This window comes from Marmota flaviventris, chromosome 18 (assembly GCF_047511675.1).
Source record: "Marmota flaviventris isolate mMarFla1 chromosome 18, mMarFla1.hap1, whole genome shotgun sequence".
In the NCBI taxonomy this organism is placed as follows: Eukaryota; Metazoa; Chordata; class Mammalia; order Rodentia; family Sciuridae; genus Marmota; species Marmota flaviventris.
The window spans coordinates 6,099,106-6,105,123 of NC_092515.1; positions in this window are offsets into that span (position 1 = coordinate 6,099,106).

The following is a 6,018-nucleotide window of genomic DNA, read 5'->3' on the forward strand; positions in this document are numbered from 1 at the left end:
CCTTCTGGCTCTGGGCCCATTCTGCACATGCGGCAGTAAAAATTTTTTTCCTGGAAAGTTACAAGGAAAGTTAAAGGGAAGCTGATGTTGAAGAAAACAAGAAGCACATTAAGGACTCATCATTCATCCACACGGAAAATTCTTCACTATCTCTTTGCAAAGTAATGAGCTACAGCAGCTGCTTGGCAAAGCCTGTGTCTCACCAGCGACCCGCGCAGACGAGATGAAATGTGTTTAAAAGAGATGGCTGCAACATGAAGCTAAGAAAATGGCGAAAAAGCATAGGACACAGAAGTAATTTTCATACCGAGGGCGGGACTGCTCTGTGAACTTAAAGGTCAACTTCCATGCTGGAAAGAGTGCTGGGAAAAAAGTGTGCACCTGGAGTCTCTTTATTTTTATAGAAAGACATACAAAGGAGGTTTGATAGAATGTTCTTCGCCAAATAAGGCAGGGGATGAGGTTTGAAGGGTGTAGTCTTTCTTTGTGATGTCTTGTGGTCAGCAGATTGATTGACATCTTGGCAAGACCAACCAACTCAGGTGCTGTGTGGGATCACAGGCAGAGCTAAAGGGAAGGTGCACTTGCATTGTGCAGCCCAAAATGCCAAGCCCATCCCCTCATATGGCTACTATGTGCATAGTTCACACACACAGCCCATGGGTGACTCGTGACACGTGTGGGATGTTTTACTATTGCATTTGATTATAACCTCCTTATGGAGGGAGCACAGAGGATCACAGAACAGGGAAGGGGCCTTAGAGACCATCAGTCTGGACAGGATGCTAGCTCCTACTGCTTCTTCCCCATGAAGGAGCACACAAGGACAGAGGTTAATGACTTCCTGAGATCCTATACCTGGCTAGAGAGCATCTGTTGGTTATGTTGTTGGCTTTCTTTTCCCCACTCTTTACTTTTTAATGTATTACAATTCCATACCACTGAGGCAGTGCAGTTCTACCAATGCAGTGGCCAGCTCATTTTACTCCCCCACCCAGGTTGTTACGGCAATCTGGAGGCAGTTCATTCTATTTAAATGGGTTTTACTTGTCTCATCCCCAACCCAGAGACCCTGACCCAGAGCTTCACTCAAATTCCAGCCTTAACACTGACGCTGGCCTGTGTCCTCAGCAGGAACATTTTATGCTGGGATTTGACAGCCCTTGATTATGTTCAGGGCGCTGTCTTCACTCCCGCTGCAGATCCCATGGAAAGAAACAGCCTCAGGGGTGGGAATCAGAATCCCAGGACTTAACTCTGAAATCCTCTTCTGAGAGGAAAAAAAAAAAAAAAAAAGTGGGCTTGGAGATTTATTACCTTGCTCTGCTCCTCTATTTTCATTTCTGTAAAATGGGAATTTTAAGCAACTGGTTTCAAAAATATGCGAGGCCCCTTCTGTTTTGCAAGGATTAATTCATGCAGTGTTCACAACGAAGTGGTTGCCATTATCATTCCCATTTTATAGAGGTACAGTGAAGCTAAGCAAGTGGCCCAAGTTCACGCAGTTGGTGGGGTCTTGGCTGTGGGCACCAGAAGCTTGGGATTTTTGTTGTTTTGGTTTTTTTTTTTTTTTGGTGCTGGGAATTGAGCACAGAGGTGTTCTCTCATTGAGCTACATCCTCAGCCCTTTGATGGAGACTATATCTTCATATATATATTAGTTATAGGTGAACACAATACCTTTATTTTATTTTTATGTGGTACTGAGGATCGAAGCCAGTGCCTCATGCATGCTAGGCGAGCACTCTGCCACTGAGCCACAACCCCAGCCCTGGACATGATATCTTTATTATTTATTCTTTTTTTATGTGGTGCTGAGGTTTGAACCCAGTGCCTCACACTTGCAAGGCTCTACCATTGAGATACAGCCCCAACCACCTTTTGATTTTTCTATTCTGAAACAGGGTCTCACCAAATTCCTGAAGCTGGCCTTGAACTTGGCGATCCTCCTGGTCTCAGCCTCCAAGTCACTGGGATTACAGGAGTGTGCTCCCGCAGAAGCTTGGCTCTTAACTCCCAGACCGGATCCCTCCTGTATGAGGGTGCCTCGCATTTGGGAAGCCTTTGTTCTCCCCACTGGGATTTCAGCTCTTGGGGCTGGGACCTCTTCTGACGCATGGAGGTATTTAATGAACATTGTGAACGGAAGGGATGAATGGATATCTTAGGAGAGCCATGGCCCATCTGACTGCCTGAAAGACCTTAAAGGACTGTGCTTCGGGAACTGTATTCGAGGTCAGGGTTTCTAGTCCCAGTAAACAGGATCCTTGAACGAAGCGGGACCATTTATTTAGTCGAGGATGGCGCAAAACCCACTCCGGGCGGGGAACGGGCGTCCCCTGGCGGCAGCGCTCTGCTAAGTCCGCAAGAGACAGAAACGTTGACTGGGGGCGGGGCGAGTGGAATTGGTGACCCACTGGCAGGTGATGGCGGGTGCGATAATGTACAGTTGTCAGAAAACCGATGTGGGACGCTGAGTACCATTGCCAGTGGCTTCCAAACTTATCTGACCATGATGCCCAGTAAGACATCATTTCACATGAATGCAGTTTCCCAAAATACCACCATGATGCTTCTCATTCTATTCTGCTCCTATTTTTAAACATTGTTCTGAATCCTTTGAGTCCCAGGCTCTGTAACAGATGCCCACCTACGCCTTTTTTTGTTTTCAGTTCACAAAGATTGTGATGGAGGAAGTGTTAGCATCCAGGTGTTCTCTCTCTACATTGCTGCATCTTAGACTCGGCATTGCCATCTCTGAGCCCAGATAAGGAATCTGGGCTCAGAGAAGTGAAGACACTTGTCCAAGGCCACACAGTTCAAATATGACAGTGCCAGTACCCCCACCCCCACCCCACAACTGCACCCTAGGAGAAAAATCACTAATTGCTCCTAATTTCATTGTTATCAAGGAGAAGTTTAATACAATCCTTTATCTATTATTCCAATAAGATTGACCTGAATTGACCCGCTGTTTTCTTATACTATTTTGTTTTGTTTTGTTTTAGACAGAGTCTCAATATATTGCCCAAGCTGATCTCAAACTCATGGGCTCAAGTGATTCTCCCACTTCTGTCTACCAAGTAGGTGGGACTTCAGGCTTGCACCATTCTCCCCTTCTCTTACACTGTTTAGTGGAAGCTAATGATGTTCTTGAGCCTGGGCTTAAAAATGCCAATCTTCATATGTACAAAATAATCTGAGATGGAGATTAGGAGTCTGTGTTGAGGGATGGGGATGAGACTTGGTAGTAGATCCGTTGCCTGAGATGCATGAGACTGAGTTTGGTTCCCAACACCAGAAAAAAGAAAGAAAAGTCTGGTTGATGGTGTGGTAGTCTATTCTAGATTGTGCAAACAAACCATTTCACTTAAATTTATATAAAGCATCAGGAAAACATCTGCACAGAAAGGACAAGGACTTGTGAACAATGGGCAAGGTCTTCCCGGGTCCAAGTCCACAGGAGAGGGGGAACCTGAGAGGTAAGCATGAAGACGCTTTGTCCTGAGGGCCTTGGCTGCAAACTTGAATTCAGGCCTTGACATTTGTGTTTGCTTCTGCCAATCAGGGATGCTTCAAACCAAATTCAAGCCAGGAGGGTCACAGCTTCCATCTGAGAAGCCAAGGTGGAAATCCACAGGAAGGTTGATCAATGGTTATGGCATCTCATGAAGTTATTTTTTCTTCTTTTTATTTTTTTTTAAACTTGCTCTGCTCAGCACCAAAAAGTGAAGGATAAAGAAGAAAAAGCCCCCCAAAATGATGATCACCATTTTAAACTGCAATGGTGTATCAGTTTCCTAGGGCTGCCATAAGAAGCTACCACACTTGGTTGCTTAAAGAAACAGTAATCTATTCTTTCAGTTCTGGAGACTGGAAGTGTGAAATCGAGGAGATGGCACAGGCCTTTCCTCTAAGGCTCTAGGGCAGAGTCCTTTCTTTCCTTTATCAACTTCTGGTGGCTCCAGAAGTTCTTTGGCTGGTGACACGGCTCCAAATTTGGCTTAGCCTTCACATGGCTCTCTCCTGTCTCTCTTCCATGTTCCTTAGAGGACATCTGTCATTGAATTTAGAGACCGAATCTGTCTTTTTCCAAATAAAGTCAGGTTCACAGGTTCTGGGGGTTAGGGTGCTGCATATCTTTTGGAGGGCCACCATTCAACCTACTGAAGACCTCAGACTGAACAAGCAATTCCCAAAGGAACTGAAAGTGGGGTCTGGAGAAATTTGCACACCCACATACAATAGAATATCAGTTAGCCTTAGGAAGGAAGGAAATTCTGGCACATGTTACAACATGTAACATAACGTTATGCTAAGCAAAACAAGCCAATCACAAAGGGAGAGAGGTCAGGTTCTACTTACCTGAGGTATTTAGAGCAGTCTAATTCAGAGACAGAAAGTGGGAGGCTGGTCATCTGGGGCAGAAGGAAGGGAAACGGGTAGTTATTGCTTAATGGGTACAGAGTTTCAATTTTGCCAGATGAAAAAGAGCTCTGGAGATTGGTCATGCAAAAATGTGAATAATAATATGAATCGTACTTAACAATATTGAACCATACACTTAAAAAATGGTGAAGAGGATCAATTTTATATGTATTTTACCACACTAAAATTTTAAATACCATAAAAGGAAATATTTTTACCATCCCAGAACTAACTGTGCACTGTGGTCTGGCCGATTCCTCCGCCACTGAACTGTGAGCTCCATGACAGGAACCACATCTGTACAGTTCACTCCTCTAGGCTGTGTCTACACCATGCCTGGCACGTAGAGAGGGTGCCCAATAAGTACACACTGGATTTTCCTTTTCTTAGCTAGTATTCCCACATCTGCTCAGTTAGGGTGCCCAAGTCAAAATCTTTGGCCCATTAATGAGTCGTCTTATGGGTAAAACACATTGTTACCCACATTCAACATCCATTCCCTACCCTGTCCAATTTACCTGCAGTAGAGACACTAGATACATACATGCATTCTCAGCCTCCCTGGTAGCTAGGATATCCAAGTGCCATAACTCTAAATAATAAGATGAGAGGCAGAAGCTGCTAGAATCCCCTAGGAAAGATTTGACTTCCTGCCTTGAATTCACGTACAATGCCTGCAGTTGTGGCCTCTAGGTTTTGACCAAAGGCCAAGAAAATCAGAGACCTGAGCCTGTGAGCAGTGCCAGCAGCTCCCCACTGCAGACTTGAGAAAAATTAACTTCTGTTCTATGCAACCCATGGTCAGAACTGTCACTTGCAGCCAAAAGCATTTGGAACTGATACAATTGGCCAAGTGAATTGATGTAATGGTCTCCCCAACAGGATGAATGAAAAATATGACTTGTTCACCACTGTGTGCCCACCTGTGCCCTCCCTACCAGCACTTGGCAGATGGAACTGCACAGATGGACTGAGTGATTGTCTCTTCATCCAAAAGTTAACTAACCATACCTTCCTCTTGGGTTCACTGATAATGCACATTAAGTACCTAAAACAGTGCTTGGCACATAGTAAGCCTTCAACAAATACAGGGGAATGTCTCCACCAAGATCTGTAGTAATCTCAAACCCAGGCACAGGGGCCACACAGGAAGCTGGATCCACAGTGACTCATTCCTGGCAGTACACCTCGTGATCCTCCAGAAGGTGAAAGATGGGTGGGTGGGCAGTCAGCCAGAGGTCACCCCTGACTCACTGCAGTGGCCCAGTTTTCTGTTGTTCTTTCTTTTCTTTTTTTTTTGGTGCTGGGGATTGAACTCAGGGCCTTGGCATGCAAGGCAAGCACTCTACCAACTGAGCTACATCCCCAGCCCCTTGTGTTGTTATTTTTTGACATGCATGACAAAGGTCATGGGGCCTGGCACCTGTGGCTAGCTTTTCTTCTGCTGTTAATGTTAACAATTAAATGGTCTGAATCTAAAAGTGGCTCTTTTATTTTTACCAATTGAGTTTGTCACTTTTCTGCCAAGTGTATGCACATGACAACGAACAAAGTCTGTAATCTTTATTACTGTCTGTGCTGAGAGTCCCA